General features: G+C 42.0%; 1 protein-coding gene across 1 annotated transcript in view; it reads right to left on the bottom strand.

The window, feature by feature from the left end:
- The window catches only part of LOC139754434 (proteasome activator complex subunit 4-like), a 576,322-nt gene that overhangs the window by 472,710 nt on the left and 84,849 nt on the right, over positions 1–18,763 (bottom strand). The window lies entirely within an intron of this gene.

Below are 18,763 nucleotides of genomic sequence, written 5' to 3'. Positions count from 1 at the left end.
GAAGTGGATTTGGCAGCGGATGGAACCATGAAAGCGGAAGCGAGTCACAGGGTGGGGGAGGGGGCGAAAGTTCTGGAAGCATCGAAAAATGCGTGGAAGATGAAAACATTATCTCGAAAAGGAATAGTGGTTCCAACAATGTTATATGGTTGCGAGGCATGGGCTATAGATAGAGTTGTGTAGAGGAGGGTGGATGTGTTGGAAATAAGATGCTTAAGGACAATATGTGGTGTGAGGTGGTTTGATCGAGTAAGTAATGAGAGGGTAAGAGAGATGTATGGTAATAAAAATAGTGTGATTGAGAAAACAGAAGAGGGTGTATTGAAATTGTTTCGTCACATGGAGAGAATGAGTGAAGAAAGATTGACAAAGAGGATGTATGTGTCAGAGGTGGAGGGAACGAGGAGAAGTGGGAGACCAAATTGGAGGTGGAAGGATAGAGTGAAAAAGATTTTGAGCAACCAGGGCCTGAACATGCAGGAGGGTGAAAGGCGAGCAAGGAATAAAGTGAATTGGAACCATAAGGTATACCAGGGTGGACGTGCTGTCAATGGATTGAACTAGGGCATGTGAAGCATCTGGGGTAAACCATGGAAAGTTTTATGGGGCCTGGATGTGGAAATGGAGCTGTGGTTTCGGTGCATTATACATGAAAGCTAGAGACAGCGTGAAAGAATGTGGTCTTTGTTGTCTTTTCCTGGTGCTACCTCGTGCACGTGTGGGGGGGGGGGAGGAGGTTGTCATTTCATGTGTGGTGGGGCAGTGATGGGAATGAATAAAGGCACCAAGTATGAATTATGTACATGCATACACATGTGCATGTCTGTGTATGTATATATATGTATACGTTGAAATGTATAGGTATGTATATGTGCGTGTGTGGAAGTATATGTGGGTGGGTTGGACCATTCTTCCATCTGTTTCCTTGCACTACCTCGCTAACGCAGGAGACAGCAACAAAGTATAATAAAAAACACATAATTTATAGTGAGAGGACAAGAGCAAGGGAAGGAGTAACACTACTCCTAAAACAGGAGCAGTGGGAGTATGTGATAGATTGTAAGAAAGTAAACTCTAGATTAATATGGGTCACACCGAAAGAAAATGGAGAAAGATGGGTGATTATTGGTGCTTATGCACCTGGGCATAAGAAGAAAGATCATGAGAGGCAAGTGTTTTGTGAGCAGCTGAGTGTGTTAGTAGTTTTGATGCACGAGACCAGGTTATAGTGATGGGTGATTTGAATGCAAAGGTGAGTAATGTGGAAGTTGAGGAAATAATTGGAGTACATGGGGTGTTCAGTGTTGAAAATGAAAATGGTGAAGAGCTTGTAGATTTATGTGCTGAAAAGGGACTGGTGATTGGGAATACCTGGTTTAAAAAGAGAGATATACATAAGTATAGGAATGTAAGTAGGAGAGATGGGCAGAGAGCATTGTTTCATTACGTGTTGATAGGCATGCAAAAGAGAGACTTTTGGATGTTAATGTACTGAGAGGTGCAACTGGAGGGGTGTCTGATCATTATCTTGTGGAGGCGAAGGTGAAGATTTGTAGAGGTTTTTAGGAAAGAAGAGAAAATGTTAGGGTGAAGAGAGTAGTGTAAGTGAGCTTGGGAAGGAGACTTGAGTGAGGAAATACCAGGAGAGACTGAGTACAGAATGGAAAAAGGTGAGAATTAAGGATGTAAGGGGAGTGGGGGAGGAATGGGATGTATTTAGGGAAGCAGTGATGGCTTGCGCAAAAGATGCTTGTGGCATGAGAAGCGTGGGAGGTGGGCAGATTAGAAAGGGTAGTGAGTGGTGGGATGAAGAAGTAAGATTATTAGTGAAAGAGAAGAGAGAGGCATTTGGACGATTTTTGCAGGGAAAAAATGCAATTGAGTGGGAGATGTATAAAAGAAAGAGACAGGAGGTCAAGAGAAAGGTGCAAGAGGTGAAAAAGAGGGCAAATGAGAGTTGGGGTGAGAGAGTATTTTTAAATTTCAGGGAGAATAAAAAGATGTTTTGGAAAAAGGTAAATAAAGTGTGTAAGACAAAGGAACAAATGGGAACTTCAGTAAAGGGGGATAATGGGGAGGTGATAACAAGTAGTGGTGAAGTGAGAAGGAGATGGAGTGAGTATTTTGAAGGTTTGTTGAATGTGTTTGATGATAGAGTGGCAGATATAGGGTGTTTTGGTCGAGGTGGTGTGCAAAGCGAGAGGGTTAGGGAAAATGATTTGGTAAACAGAGAAGAGATAGTAAAAGCTTTGCGGAAGATGAAAGCCAGCAAGGCAGCGGGTTTGGATGGTATTGCAGTGGGATTTATTAAAAAAAGGGGGTGTCTGTATTGTTGACTGGTTGGCAAGGTTATTTAATGTATGTATGTCTCATGGTGAGGTGCCTGAGGATTGGCAGAATGCTTGTATAGTGCCATTGTACAAAGGCAAAGGGGATAAGAGTGAGTGCTCAAATTATAGAGATATAAGTTTGTTGAGTATTCCTGGGAAATTATATGGGAGGGTATTGATTGAGAGGGTGAAGGCATGTACACAGCATCAGATTAGGGAAGAGCAGTGTGGTTTCAGAAGTGGTAGAGGATGTGTGGATCAGTTGTTTGCTTTGAAGAATGTATGTGAGAAATACTTAAAGCAAATGGATTTGTATATAGCATTTATGGATCTGGAAAAGGCACATGAGAGAGTTGATAGAGATGCTCTGTGGAAGGTATTAAGAATATATGGTGTGGGAGGCAAGTTGTTAGAAGCAGTGAAAAGTTTTTATCGAGGATGTAAGGCATGTGTGCGTGTAGGAAGAGAGGAAAGTGATTGGATCTCAGTGAATGTAGGTTTGCGGCAGGGGTGTGTGATGTCTCCATGGTTGTTTAATTTGTGTATGGATGGGGTTGTTAGGGAGGTGAATGCAAGAGTTTTGGAAAGAGGGGCAAGTATGCAGTCTGTTGTGGATGAGAGAACTTGGGAAGTGAGTCAGTTGTTGTTCGCTGATGATACAGCACTGGTGGCTGTTTCGTGTGAGAAACTGCAGAAGCTGGTGGCTGAGTTTGGTAAAGTGTGTGAAAGAAGAAAGCTGAGAGTAAATGTGAATAAGAGCAAGGTTATTAGGTACAGTAAGGTTGAGGGACAAGTCAATTGGGAAGTAAATTTGAATGGAGAAAAACTGGAGGAAGTGAAGTGTTTTAGATATCTGGGAGTGGATTTGGCAGCGGATGGAACCATGGAAGCGGAAGTGAATCATAGGGTGGGGGAGGGGGCGAAAGTTCTGGGAGCGTTGAAGAATGGGTGGAAGTCGAAAACATCATCTCCGAAAGCAAAAATGGCTATGTTTGAAGGAATAGTGGTTCCAACAATGTTATATGGTTGCGAGGCGTGGGCTATGGATAGAGTTGTGCGGAGGAGAGTGGATGTGCTGGAAATGAGATGTTTGAGGACAATAAGTGACGTGAGGTGGTTTGATCGAGTAAGTAATAATAGGGTAAGAGAGATGTGTGGTAATAAAAAGAGTGTGGTTGAGAGAGCAGAAGAGGGTGTTTTGAAATGGTTTGGTCACATGGAGAGAATGAGTGAGGAAAGATTGACCAAGGTGGATATATGTGTCAGAGTTGGAGGGAACGAGGAGAAGTGGGAGACCAAATTGGAGGTGGAAAGATGGAGTGAAAGAGATTTTGAGTGATCGGGGCCTGAACATGCATGAGGGTGAAAGGCATGCAAGGAATAGAGTGAATTAGAACAATGTGGTATACCAGGGTCGACGTGCTGTCAATGGATTGATTCAGGGCATGTGAAGCGTCTGGGGTAAACCATGGAAAGTTCTGTGGGGCATGGATGTGGAAAGGGAGCTGTGGTTTCGGTGCATTATTACATGACAGCTAGAGACTGAGTGTGAATGAATGTGGCCTTTGTTGTCTTTTACTAGCAGTATCTCGCGCACATGCGGGGGGGAGGAGGGTGTCATTTCATGTGTGGCAGGGTGGCAATGGGAATGAACAAAGGCAGCAAGTATGGATTATGTAAATGTGTATGTATGTATATACATGTATGTATATACATGTGTATGTGGGTGGGTTGGGCCATTCTTTTGTCTGTTTCCCTGCACTACCTCACTAATGAGAGAGAGAGAGAGAGAGAGAGAGAGAGAGAGAGAGAGAGAGAGAGAGAGAGAGAGAGAGACTTCATCCAATCCTTGGTTCAACCATTCCTATTTTGAGGCCATTCTGGCAATGGATCAGGCATATTGGGCTCACATAAACTCTCCTTCCTCTGGCTCTCATTCAGCTTTTATCACAGCCTGTAACCTATGCAAGTACATTATCCAGGAGGCAAAACATTTCTTTACTCAAAAGAAAAAGCAATAACCTCTCCTTGTCATCCACTGATAGGTCCTTCTGGTCTTTAGCTAAGGGCATCTCTAACAATTTCTGTCACTCTACCTTTGCTTCACTTTTCCTTTCTGACAGTATTCTAGCTGTCTCTGCTGTAGACAAAGCAACTCTATTTGGTTCCCGTTTCTCCTCTACCTCCACCCTGGATGACTAACATTCCTTCACTCTCCAATGCTCCTGCTTATTATCCTATGCCCCTTCCCATGAGCTCTTTCTGAACTGTCTGAAAAGCGCTTCTCTCTCTCTGGACACAAGCAAAGCTTATGGCCCTGATGGTATCCATCCCCATGTACTGAGAGAGTGTGCCTCTGAACTTGCACCTGTGCTTGCTCATCTATTCTGTTTCTATTTACAACCCAAAACTTTTCCTTCTCCTTGGAAGCATGTATTAATGCATCCCATTCTTAAGAAGGGTGACCATTCTGATTATTCCATCATCCTATTGCTTTGACATCTACCATTTCCAAAGTCTTTGAATCCCTCCTTAACTCCAATACCTTAAACACCTCGAAAATCACCAGTACAGCTTCTGTAAGGCAAGATCCACTAGTGACATTCTTTTTTACATTACTAATGTCTGGACATCATCCCTGAAAGGTTCTGGGGAGTCATGTGTGATTGCCCTTGACATATCTAAAGCTTTTGATAGGGTGTGGCATTGGGATCTCATCTCTAAGCTCCCTCCTTCTGGTTTCCATACCTCAATCTGCTTCTTCATATCCAGCTTCCTCTCCAACCGACCTATCTCTGCGACTGTTGCTGGATCAGTCTTCTGCAACCTTTCCATCAATAGCAATGACCCTCTGGGCTCTGTCCTGTCCTCCACACTTTTTCTCCTTTTTTGCAACAATTTCCTCTTCTTCACAAATAATGAGTTGCACTCATAGGCTGATGACTCAACACTTCATTCAACCACATCCTTCAATTCTGCTCCTTCTCTCATTCAATCTGCATCTTGTCTTGACAAAAATTTCTCAATAAACTCAGACTTGGACAGGATATCTCGGAGGGTTGGACGAAATCCAGTGAAGTTTAATGCCTCCAAGACCCAGTTTCTCCACATCTCTCTATCACAAACTCATCACAACTCTCATCTCTTCTTTGACAATTCTGTAATTCCACCCCTTGACTCAATGTACACACTTGGTGTTACTGCAACATCCTTTCTTTAATGGAAACCACATATTTTGGAAATAGTTACGTCTGCCTCTAAAAAACTGGGCGTCCTGTTTAGATGTCAAAACTTCTTTTCAGCTGAAGTTACTCTGTTTATACAAAGGATTGATTCACCCTTGTATGGAGTACTGCTCCCATATCTGACGTGGTTCTAGCACTGCATCCTTACTTGACTTGACAAAGTCAAAAGTGATCTGAATTATAAACTGACACAGGTTAACTTCCAAACTTGACCCTCTTGCCCTACGCTGCAATATTCGTTCACTTTCCCTCTCCTATAGGTATTACCTTGGTTTTTGTTCACAAGAGCTGGTTGCTTGTGTGCCCCCACCACTAAGTACACCACATGATACTCGACAAGCCGCTACGTCACATGAATACTGTGTGGCATTTGGTAACTCAAGGTTGGGGTGTTTTGATAACTGCTTCTTTTCCTACATGTCAAAGCTTTGGAACTCTCTACCTTCTCATGTCTTTCCAAGTAACCATGACCTGGCTCATTTAAAAAGAGAGGTTTTCACTTTCTCCAGAATTCATGAATACTTTCTCGTCCTATCTTTTTCCCTTTCATCATTCTCTCTATATTTGAATTGAGGCCTGGTCTTGCTGTGGACTTTTGTCTGTGACAGGAGCCTTCACCATAACAAAAATTAAAAAAAACATACATGGCCTTTGTCAATATGTTTCCTGGCACTACCTCGCTGATACAGGAATATGTACATGTGTAAATATATATATGTATGTGTACATATGAATGTATGTATATATATGTGGGTATTCCATATGAAAATGAAACACGATAAGTTCCAAGTGCACTTGGGAACTTAACGTGCTTCGGTCGAGGTGGTGTGCGAAGTGAGGGCTAGGGAGAATGATTTGGTAAAAAGAGAAGTAGTAGTAAAAGCTTTGCGGAAGATGAAAGCCAGCAAGGCAGAGGGTTTCAATGGTATTGCAGTGGAATTTATTAAAAAAGGGGGTGACTGTGTTGTTGACTGGCTGGTGAGGAGATTTAATGTATGTATGACTCATGGTGAGGTGCCTGAGGATGGGCAAAATGCATGCATAGTGCTACTGTACAAAGGCAAAGGGGATAAAGGTGAGTATTCAAGTTTCAGAGGTATATGTTTGTTGAGTATTCCTGGGAAATCATATGGGAGGGTATTGATAGAGAGGGTGAAAGCATTTACAGAGCATCAGCTTGGGGAAGAGCAGTGTGGTTTCAGAATAGGTAGAGGATGTGTGGATCAGGTGTTTGCTTTGAAGAATGTATGTGAGAAATACTTAGAAAAGCAAATGGATTTCTATGCAGCATTTATAGATCTGGAGAAGGCATATGATAAGAGTTGACAGAGATGCTCTGGGGAAGGTATTAAGAATATATGGTGTTTGAGGAAAGTTGCTAGTAGTGAAAAGTTTTTATCCAGGATGTGAGGCATCTGTACGAGCAGGAAGGGAGGAAAGCGATTGGTTCTCAGTGAATGTTGGTTTGCGAAAGTGGTGCGTGATGTCTCTATGGTTGTTTAATTTGTTTATGGATGGGGTTGTTAGGGAGGTGAATGCAAGAGTTTTGGAGAGAGGGGCAAGTATGAAGTCTCTTGTGGATGAAAGGGTTTGGGAAGTGAGTCACTTGTTGTTCACTGATGATACAGTGCTGGTGGCTGATTCAGGTGAGAAACTGAAGAAGCTGGTGACTGAGTTTGGTAAAGTGTGTGAAAAAAGAAAGTCGAGAGTAAATGTGAAAAAGAGCAAGGTTATTAGGTATAGTAGGGTTGAGGGACAAGTCAATTGGGAGGTAAGTTTGAATGGAGAAAAACTGGAGGAAGTGAAGTGTTTTAGATGTCTGGAAGTGGATTTGGCAGTGGATGGAACCATGAAAGCGGAAGCGAGTCACAGGGTGGGGGAGGGGGCGAAAGTTCTGGAAGCATTGAAAAATGCGTGGAAGATGAAAACATTATCTCGAAAAGGAATAGTGGTTCCAACAATGTTATATGGTTGCGAGGCATGGGCTATAGATAGAGTTGTGTAGAGGAGGGTGGATGTGTTGGAAATAAGATGCTTAAGGACAATATGTGGTGTGAGGTGGTTTGATCGAGTAAGTAATGAGAGGGTAAGAGAGATGTATGGTAATAAAAATAGTGTGATTGAGAAAACAGAAGAGGGTGTATTGAAATTGTTTCGTCACATGGAGAGAATGAGTGAAGAAAGATTGACAAAGAGGATGTATGTGTCAGAGGTGGAGGGAACGAGGAGAAGTGGGAGACCAAATTGGAGGTGGAAGGATAGAGTGAAAAAGATTTTGAGCAACCAGGGCCTGAACATGCAGGAGGGTGAAAGGCGAGCAAGGAATAAAGTGAATTGGAACCATAAGGTATACCAGGGTGGACGTGCTGTCAATGGATTGAACTAGGGCATGTGAAGCATCTGGGGTAAACCATGGAAAGTTTTATGGGGCCTGGATGTGGAAATGGAGCTGTGGTTTCGGTGCATTATACATGAAAGCTAGAGACAGCGTGAAAGAATGTGGTCTTTGTTGTCTTTTCCTGGTGCTACCTCATGCACGTGTGGGGGGGAGGAGGTTGTCATTTCATGTGTGGTGGGGCAGTGATGGGAATGAATAAAGGCACCAAGTATGAATTATGTATATGCATACACATGTGCATGTCTGTGTATGTATATATATGTATACGTTGAAATGTATAGGTATGTATATGTGCGTGTGTGGAAGTATATGTGGGTGGGTTGGACCATTCTTCCATCTGTTTCCCTGCACTACCTCGCTAACGCAGGAGACAGCAATAAAGTATAATAAAAAACATATACATAATTTATAGTGAGAGGACAAGAGCAAGGGAAGGAGTAACACTACTCCTAAAACAGGAGCAGTGGGAGTATGTGATAGAGTGTAAGAAAGTAAACTCTAGATTAATATGGGTCACACCGAAAGAAAATGGAGAAAGATGGGTGATTATTGGTGCTTATGCACCTGGGCATAAGAAGAAAGATCATGAGAGGCAAGTGTTTTGTGAGCAGCTGAGTGAGTGTGTTAGTAGTTTTGATGCACGAGACCAGGTTATAGTGATGGGTGATTTAAATGCAAAGGTGAGTAATGTGGACGTTGAGGAAATAATTGGAGTACATGGGGTGTTCAGTGTTGTAAATGGAAATGGTGAAGAGCTTGTAGATTTATGTGCTGAAAAGGGACTGGTGATTGGGAATACCTGGTTTAAAAAGAGATATACACATAAGTATAGGAATGTAAGTAGGAGAGATGGGCAGAGAGCATTGTTTCATTACGTGTTGATAGCGCGCGAAAGAGAGACTTTTGGATGTTAATGTACTGAGAGGTGCAACTGGAGGGGTGTCTGATCATTATCTTGTGGAGGCGAAGGTGAAGATTTGTAGAGGTTTTTAGGAAAGAAGAGAAAATGTTAGGGTGAAGAGAGTAATGTAAGTGAGCTTGGGAAGGAGACTTGAGTGAGGAAATACCAGGAGAGACTGAGTACAGAATGGAAAAAGGTGAGAATTAAGGATGTAAGGGGAGTGGGGGAGGAATGGGATGTATTTAGGGAAGCAGTGATGGCTTGCGCAAAAGATGCTTGTGGCATGAGAAGCGTGGGAGGTGGGCAGATTAGAAAGGGTAGTGAGTGGTGGGATGAAGAAGTAAGATTATTAGTGAAAGAGAAGAGAGAGGCATTTGGATGATTTTTGCAGGGAAATAATGGAAATGACTGGGAGATGTATAAAAGAAAGAGGCAGGAGGTCAAGAGAAAGGTCCAAGAAGTGAAAAAGACGGCTAATGAGAGTTGGGGTGAGAGAGTATTTTTAAATTTCAGGGAGAATAAAAAGATGTTTTGGAAAAAGGTAAATAAAGTGTGTAAGACAAAGGAACAAATGGGAACTTCAGTAAAGGGGGATAATGGGGAGGTGATAACAAGTAGTGGTGAAGTGAGAAGGAGATGGAGTGAGTATTTTCAAGGTTTGTTGAATGTGTTTGATGATAGAGTGGCAGATATAGGGTGTTTTGGTCGAGGTGGTGTGCAAAGCGAGAGGGTTAGGGAAAATGATTTGGTAAACAGAGAAGAGGTAGTAAAAGCTTTGCGGAAGATGAAAGCCAGCAAGGCAGCGGGTTTGGATGGTACTGCAGTGGAATTTATTAAAAAAAGGGGGTGTCTGTATTGTTGACTGGTTGGCAAGGTTATTTAATGTATGTATGTCTCATGGTGAGGTGCCTGAGGATTGGCAGAATGCTTGTATAGTGCCATTGTACAAAGGCAAAGGGGATAAGAGTGAGTGCTCAAATTATAGAGGTATAAGTTTGTTGAGTATTCCTGGGAAATTATATGGGAGGGTATTGATTGAGAGGGTGAAGGCATGTACACAGCATCAGATTAGGGAAGAGCAGTGTGGTTTCAGAAGTGGTAGAGGATGTGTGGATCAGGTGTTTGCTTTGAAGAATGTATGTGAGAAATACTTAGAAAAGCAAATGGATTTGTATGTAGCATTTATGGATCTGGAAAAGGCACATGAGAGAGTTGACAGAGATGCTCTGTGGAAGGTATTAAGAATATATGGTGTGGGAGGCAAGCTGTTAGAAGCAGTGAAAAGTTTTTATCGAGGATGTAAGGCATGTGTGCGTGTAGGAAGAGAGGAAAGTGATTGGATCTCAGTGAATGTAGGTTTGCGGCAGGGGTGTGTGATGTCTCCATGGTTGTTTAATCTGTTTATGGATGGGGTTGTTAGGGAGGTGAATGCAAGAGTTTTGGAAAGAGGGGCAAGTATGAAGTCTGTTGTGGATGAGAGAGCTTGGGAAGTGAGTCAGTTGTTGTTCGCTGATGATACAGCACTGGTGGCTGTTTCGTGTGAGAAACTGCAGAAGCTGGTGGCTGAGTTTGGTAAAGTGTGTGAAAGAAGAAAGCTGAGAGTAAATGTGAATAAGAGCAAGGTTATTAGGTACAGTAGGGTTGAGGGACAAGTCAATTGGGAAGTAAATTTGAATGGAGAAAAACTGGAGGAAGTGAAGTGTTTTAGATATCTGGGAGTGGATTTGGCAGCGGATGGAACCATGGAAGCGGAAGTGAATCATACGGTGGGGGAGGGGGCGAAAGTTCTGGGAGCGTTGAAGAATGGGTGGAAGTCGAAAACGTCATCTCCAAAAGCAAAAATGGCTATGTTTGAAGGAATAGTGGTTCCAACAATGTTATATGGTTGCGAGGCGTGGGCTATGGATAGAGTTGTGCGGAGGAGAGTGGATGTGCTGGAAATGAGATGTTTGAGGACAATAAGTGACGTGAGGTGGTTTGATCGAGTAAGTAATAATAGGGTAAGAGAGATGTGTGGTAATAAAAAGAGTGTGGTTGAGAGAGCAGAAGAGGGTGTTTTGAAATGGTTTGGTCACATGGAGAGAATGAGTGAGGAAAGATTGACCAAGGTGGATATATGTGTCAGAGTTGGAGGGAACGAGGAGAAGTGGGAGACCAAATTGGAGGTGGAAAGATGGAGTGAAAGAGATTTTGAGTGATCGGGGCCTGAACATGCATGAGGGTGAAAGGCATGCAAGGAATAGAGTGAATTAGAACAATGTGGTATACCAGGGTCGACGTGCTGTCAATGGATTGATTCAGGGCATGTGAAGCGTCTGGGGTAAACCATGGAAAGTTCTGTGGGGCATGGATGTGGAAAGGGAGCTGTGGTTTCGGTGCATTATTACATGACAGCTAGAGACTGAATTGAACGAATGTGGCTTCTGTTGTCTTTTCCTAGCACTACCTCACGCACATGAGGGGGGAGGGGGTTGTTATTTCATGTGTGGCGGGGTGGCGATGGGAATGAATAAAGGCAGACAGTATGAATTATGTACATGTGTATATATGTATATGTCTGTATGTGTATATGTATATGTATACGTTGAGATGTATAGGTATGTATATTTGCGTTTGTTGACAAGTATGTATATACATGTGTATGTGGGTGGGTTGGGCCATTTCTTTCGTCTGTTTCCTTGCACTACCTCGCTAATGCGGGAGAAAGCGACAAAGCAAGATAAAAAAAATAATAATAATAATGTGGGGCCTGGATGTGGAAAGGGGGCTGTGGTTCGAGTATTATTGCATGACAGCTAGAGACTGAATTGAACGAATGTGGCTTCTGTTGTCTTTTCCTAGTGCTACCTCGCACACATGAGGGGGGAGGGGGATGTTATTCCATGCGTGGTGAGGTGGCGATGGGAATGAATAAAGGTAGACACTGTGAATTGTGTGCATGTGTATATATGTATGTGTCTATGTGTGTATATATATGTGTACATTGAGATGAATGGGTATGTATATTTGCGTGTGTGGACGTGTATGTATATACATGTGTATGGGGGTGGGTTGGGCCATTTCTTTCGTCTGTTTCCTTGCGCTACCTTGCAAACGCGGGAGACAGCAACAAAGCAAAATAAATCTTTTTATTATACTTTGTCGCTGTCTCCCACGTTAGGAATGTAGCGCAAGAAAACAAACGACAGAATGGCCCAAGCCACCCACATACACATGTATATACATACATGTCCGCACACACACATAAATATACCTACACATTTCAACATATACATATATATACATACAAAGACATATACATATATACCCAGGTACATAATTCATACTTGCTGCCTTTATTCATTCCCGTCGCCACCCCACCACACAAGGAATGACAATCCCCTCCCCCCGCATGCACGCAAGGTAGCACTAGGAAAAGACAGTAAAGGCCACATTTGTTCACACTCAGTCTCTAGCTGTCATACATAATGCACCAAAACCACAGCTCCCTTTCCACATCCAGGCCCCACAGAACTTTCCATGGTTTACCCCAGACGCTTCACATGCCCTGGTTCCATCCATTGACAGCATGTCCACCCCGGTATACATCGTTCCAATTCACTCTATTCTTTGCACGCCTTTCACCCTCCTCCATGTTCAGGCCCCAGTCACAATATTTTTTTCACTCCATCTTTCACCTCCAATTTGGTCTCCCACTTCTCCTCATTCTCTCCACCTCTGACACATATATCCTTTTTGTCAATCTTTCCTCACTCATTCTCTCCATGTGACCAAACCATTTCAAAACACCCTCTTCAGCTCTCTCAACCACACTTTTTATTATGACACATCTCTCTTACCCTTTCATTACTTACTCAATCAAACCACCTCACACCACATACTGTCCTTAAACATCTCATTTCCAACACATTCACCCTCCTCCGCACAACTCTATCTATAGCCCACATCTCGCAACCATATAACATTGTTGGAACCACTATTCCTTCAAATATACCCATAGATATAAACACCCATACACACATTACATACATACATATACACATACACAGACATATACATATATATACAAATGTACATATACTAGCTTACTTTCATCCATTCCTGGCACTACCCCATCCCACATGAAACAGCAGTGCTACTCCTTGCTTCACCAAGGTAGCACCAGGAAAACAGACAAAAAGGCCACATTTCTTCACAATCAGGCTCTAGCTGTCAAGTGTGATGCACCAAAACCACAGCTCCCTATCCACATCCAGGTCCCACAGACCTTTCCATTGTTTACCCCAGACATTTCACATGCCCTGGTTCAGTCCATTGATAGAACGTTGACCCTGGTATACGATATCATTCCAATTCACTCTATTCCTTACACACCTCTCACCCTTCTGTATGTTCAGGCACTCATCGCTCAAAATCTTTTTCAATCCATCCTCAATGTCAATCTTTCCACACTCATTCTCTCCATATGTCCAAAACATTTCAACACATCCCCTTCTGCTCACTCAACCACACTCCTTATTTCCATACATCTCTCTTATCCTTTCTTACTTACTTGTTCACACCACCTAACACCACATATTATCCTCAAACATTTCATTTCCAACACATCTACTCTCTTCCGTTGGACCCTATCCACAGCCCATGCCTCACAACCATATATATTATTGTTGAAACTACTATTCTTTCAAACATACCCATTTTTGCTCTCCGAGACAAAGTTCTCATCTTCCACACATTCTTCATCGCTCGCAGAACCTTCGCGCTCTCCCCCACCCAATGACTTGCTTCCACTTCTATGGTTCCATTTGCTGCTAAATCCACTTCCAGATATCTAAATCACTTCACTTCCTCCAATTTTTCTCCATTCAAACTTACATCCCAATTAACTTGTCCCTCAACCCTACTGAACCTAATAACCTTACTCTTATTCACATTTACTCTTAACCTTCTCCTTTCACACACTTTTCCAAGCTCAGTCATAAACTTCTGCAGTTTCTCCCTCAAATCAGTCAACACAGGTGTATCATCAGCTAACAACAAGAGAGTCCCTTCACAAGCCCTCTCAACCCAAACACACCACATACTCACCCCTATCTCCAAAACTTTTGCATTTACCTCCCTAACCATCCCATCCATAAACAAATAAAAAAATGGGGACATTACACATCCCTGCCACAGACCAACCCTCACTAAGAACCAATCACTCTCCTTTCTTCCTGCTCGTACACTTGCCTTACATCCTTGGTAAAAACTTTTCACCATTTCCAGCAGCTTAACTCCCACACCATATACTCTTAAAACCTTCCACAAAGTATCTCTATAATTGGTGTACATGGGGTGTTCAGTGTTGTGAATGGAAATGGTGAAGTGCTAGTGGATTTGTGTGCCAAAAAAAGACTGGTGATTGGTAATACCTGGTTTAAAAAGAGATATACATAAATATTCATATGCAAGGAGGAGAGATGGTCAAAGGAGAGTACTGAATTATCTGTTAATTGACAGGCATGTAAAAGAGAGACTTTTGGTGTTACTGTGCTGATGGGGCAGCTGGTGGGATGTCTGATCACTATCTTGTGAAGATTTGTAGAGGTTTTCAGAAAAGAAGAGAAAATGATGGAGAGACACTTGTGTGAGAAAGTATCAGAAATTGAGTGCAGAATGGCAAGAGATGAGAGCAAATGACAGGAGGGGAGTGGGCAAGGAATGGGTTGTATTTAGAAAAGCAGTAATGGCATGTGCAAAAGATGCATGTGGTATGAGAAAGGTGGGAGGTGGGAAGATTAGAAAGGGTACCGAGTGGTGGGATGAAGAAATAAAATGGTTAGTGTGAGAAAACAGAGGCATATGGACAATACTTACAAGAAAGGAGTGCAAATGATGGGGAGATGTATAATAGATAGCAGCAGGAGGTCAAGAGAATTGTGCAAGGGTTGAAAAAGAGGGCAAATGTGACCAGGGGTGAAATAGTATCATTAAAGTTTAGGGGAGAATAAAAAGATGTTTTGGAAGGAGGTAAAGAATGTGCGTAAGACAAAAGAACCAATGGAAACATTGGTGAAGGGGGCGGGGGGGGGGGGGGGTAATAACAGGTAGTGATGAAGTGTAAAGGAGACATAGCGAGTATTTTGAAGGTTTGTTGATTGTGTTTGATTATACGAGTGGCAGATGTAGGGTGTTTTGGTCAGTTTGGTGTGGAAAGTGATAGGGTCATGGAGAATGGTCTGGTTAAAAAAGAAGTAATGAAAGCTTTGCGGAAGATGAAATCCAGCAAGGCAGCCAGTTTAGATGGTATTGCAGCAGAATTTATTAAATAAGAAAGGGGGTGACTGTGTTGTTGATTAACTGGTAAGGATATTTAATGTATGTATGGATCAAGGTTAAGTGCCTGAGGATTGGCAGAATGCATGCACAGTGCAACTGTACAAAGGCCAAGGGGATAAAGGTGAGTGTTCAAACTACAGAGGTATAGGTTTGTCTATTGTTCCTAGGATGTTATATGGGAGGGTATTGATTGAGAGGGTTAAGGCATGTATGGAGCATCAGATTAGGGAAGAGCAGTGTGGTTTCTGAAATGGTAGAGGATGTGTGGATCAAGTGTTTGCTTTGAAAAATGTGTGTGGTTACATCAACACACATTCAGGCACCCTAATCTGAGCCTTCGAGGAGGATGAGCACTCCCTGCTTGACTCCCCCTTCTGTTTCCCCTTTTAGAAATACTTGGAGGGGAAGGTTTCTAGCCCCCCACTCCTGCCCCCTTTAGTTACCTTCTGTGACGCACGCGGAATACATGGGAAGTGTTACTGGACTCCGTGACTGCTTGTGGTTACACTTTGAGTTACATGCCATCTTTAGTGAGACTGCATCAAAACTAGTGAGGTTTCATCTTAGAGCCTCTCACTCCAAAGACATTTGTATTTTTAAGATTTCCTTGAACAGCAACATTTTTTCTGAGAAACTGGTCCTGGAGTAATTGCACTATATCCATCAGAACAGGAAAGGAAGAAAACATATACGAATTCCCTGCCAATAACAAAAAGGCAAATTAAGGGATGGGGGAGGAGTCTCCTCTCCTTATATTTTCATCTCTCATAACTTAGAACCGAAGGAAGCAAGTGGAGAGTGCTCAACCTCCTCAAAGGCTCAGGCTGGGGTGCAAGAAAGCTCAAGGGCAAAGGGGAAGAATGGTTGAGGAATGTCTTTGGAGTAAAGTCAAGGTTTACCATGAGGGTGAGAGATAATGCTAAAGGAAGACTTGTGGGATCATTTAAAAGACTGTAAGAAAGTGAGCCCCAAATAATATGGGTAAAAATGAAACAATATAAAAGGTGATTATTTGTGCTTATGCATCAGAATTGAAAAGACTAAGAATGGGAGGAAAGTGTTCTGGAAAGAGAAAAGCGAGTGCATCAGCAGTCTGACATAAGAGTATTCGTGATGGGTGATTTAAATGTGAAAGTGGATAACATGAGGTGCATGGGGTACCCCAGTGTTGTGAATGAAAATGGTGTACAGCTTGTAAAAAGTGTGTGTTGACAAAGGACTGGACACTGGGAATACCTGTTTTATAAAGAGGGATGTACCCAAGTATGTGAAGGTGAGTAAGGGTGATGAAAAGTGGGCATTATTTGATTAAGAGCTACTCAAAAGGCATGAAAAGGAGGGACTCTTGCATGTAAATATACTGACAAGGGCAGCTAGTGTGATGTCTGATCACGATTTCATGGAGGCAAGAGTGAAAGTTTGTAAAGGTTTTAGGAAAACAGTACATAATATGGGTGGAAAGAGGGTGATGAAAGTGAGTGAGCAAGGAAAAGATGCTTTTGTGAACAAGTACACGAGAGATCGAAAGATGAATGGCAAAAGGTGATAGTATATCAAGCTACAGGTGTGGATGAGGAAAATCTAGGTATTCAGGGAAGAAATGGTTACATGTGTAAGAGAACTAGAAAATGCAGGTGACAGGTGAGAAATAGTAGTAAGAAGTGGAATGAGGTACTTAAGTTGCTAATGCAAGAAAAAAAAGAGAGGTGTATGGGCATTATCTGCTGGAACAGGCATGTGATTGGGAGGTGTGCAAGAGAAAGCAGCAGGAGGTCAAGAAGAAGGTTTAGTGGCTGAAAATGAGAGTAAATGAGAGTTGGGGTTAGCAAGTATCAGCAAACTTCAGTGGATGGTGCTTCAGTTGAATTTCTTAAGAAAAAGGGGTAAATGTGTTATTTGGGTTAGCTAGATTTTCAATATATGCATGGATCATAGTTAGGTGCCTGAGGCTTGGCAGAATGCTTATACAGTTCCAAAACAAAGTCAAAACAAAGTGTAAAGGGAAAAAAGTTGAATGCTCATATCTCAATGGTATAAGATTGTCATTCCAATAACAGCACAGCAGGTAAGGTGGGATGTGCGTCTTCAGCCTGCTCAACCAACAAAGCCTTTGGACAGTTGGATCATGGGTTTCTTTAAGAGAGGATTCAAAAATATTCAAACTAACTAGCAGTATGAAACAAAACAAACTACTCACTGCATAATAATAGTTATGATATACAAAACTTGAACTGCACACTGTTTTCCAGGAACACAAGCCCATTCAAATCATGGAACCACAGGCTGCCGATTCATTTAGTGTAATTCTACATTTTTTCTGTCTGGTTAAATTTTCTGGTTTTAATTCCAGCACTTTTTTTCAATTACAAAAACTTTGTTAGAATAAAAACTTTTTACTTGGAAACACTAAGGTCCAGAAGGTGCTGGATTAACAAGGGTCACCTGTATACTGTGGGCAGGCATGACAATGTATTTGAATAAAATAAGAAACATATGCATGAGATGACACTTTAAGACTGTTACATGTCCTGATGCCCAGTGTCCTGGCATGGCTTGACTGATGTTGGGATCTAAGAGACTTGCAAAACTTTCCATTTGATCTCAAACTTTAAAGTCCATTACAATGGCATTTACTGTATAAATACTGCTCAATTTTCATGTGCTCACCTGACAAAGACACACAAGAAGCCAACCACACTTCATGAACTGTGATCCTACCTAGTAGACATACCTAGTCTCCTGCATGCTACAGGAGCCCCAGAGAAGAGACACCTGGGGAAGGATGGTAGGTAGGTAAGGTAAATATGGCCACCTTAACCTACTCCTGTGTGGAGAGCACATGAACAGGTACTGTACCATTTATCCAGAAAGCTTGGGAATGGAAGTGACCCAGATTTCAAGACTTTTCCAGTTCTCTGAGACACGGCCTAATATATATATGTAAAATAAATAAAAAAAGGAAAAATAAAAAACAAAATTGTACTGAAGAGATACAAATAATCTTCTCAAACAGGGTTTGTTTCAATCCACTTTAAATTCTCAAAATATAGAATACTGTGTAAAATATGGAATCAAAAATTTGAAATATACGATGAAAAGTAAATAAAGGAAAATAAAGAACAAAACTGATTTAACCACATAGCTACAAATCAACCCCCTTCAAAAACAGGGTCTGGGTAATATCAAATGACTAATCTTCATCTGATGACAATTCAACATCTGGGGTGACAGGGACAGGAAGAGAAGAAGCACAGCTATTGGAAGTCGAAGATTGAGGCTCAGGCCAAACTTCACTTGAAAGTTTCTGACTGATCTCTGCAGACATGTCCTGCAGATTCTGTTATTTCATATAATTTACTTTTTCTCAGATTGAAACCTCTTGCATTTTATAAACTGATAGTAGATATAAAGTGGGACAAATAATCACAAATTTGTAGAGAGGGACAAGTGTCCACAACAGTAGTCCTGCTTGAATTTCCACACAGCAGGTATGCCAAGCCACATTTAAAACAAGCCAGTTTCAAAAATATCCAGATTTCTGGAACCTGTGGATTTCTAGAATCTGGAT

This window comes from Panulirus ornatus, chromosome 17 (genome assembly GCF_036320965.1).
Source record: "Panulirus ornatus isolate Po-2019 chromosome 17, ASM3632096v1, whole genome shotgun sequence".
Classification (NCBI taxonomy): Eukaryota; Metazoa; Arthropoda; class Malacostraca; order Decapoda; family Palinuridae; genus Panulirus; species Panulirus ornatus.
This window is presented reverse-complemented; position numbering and strand designations above follow the sequence as displayed.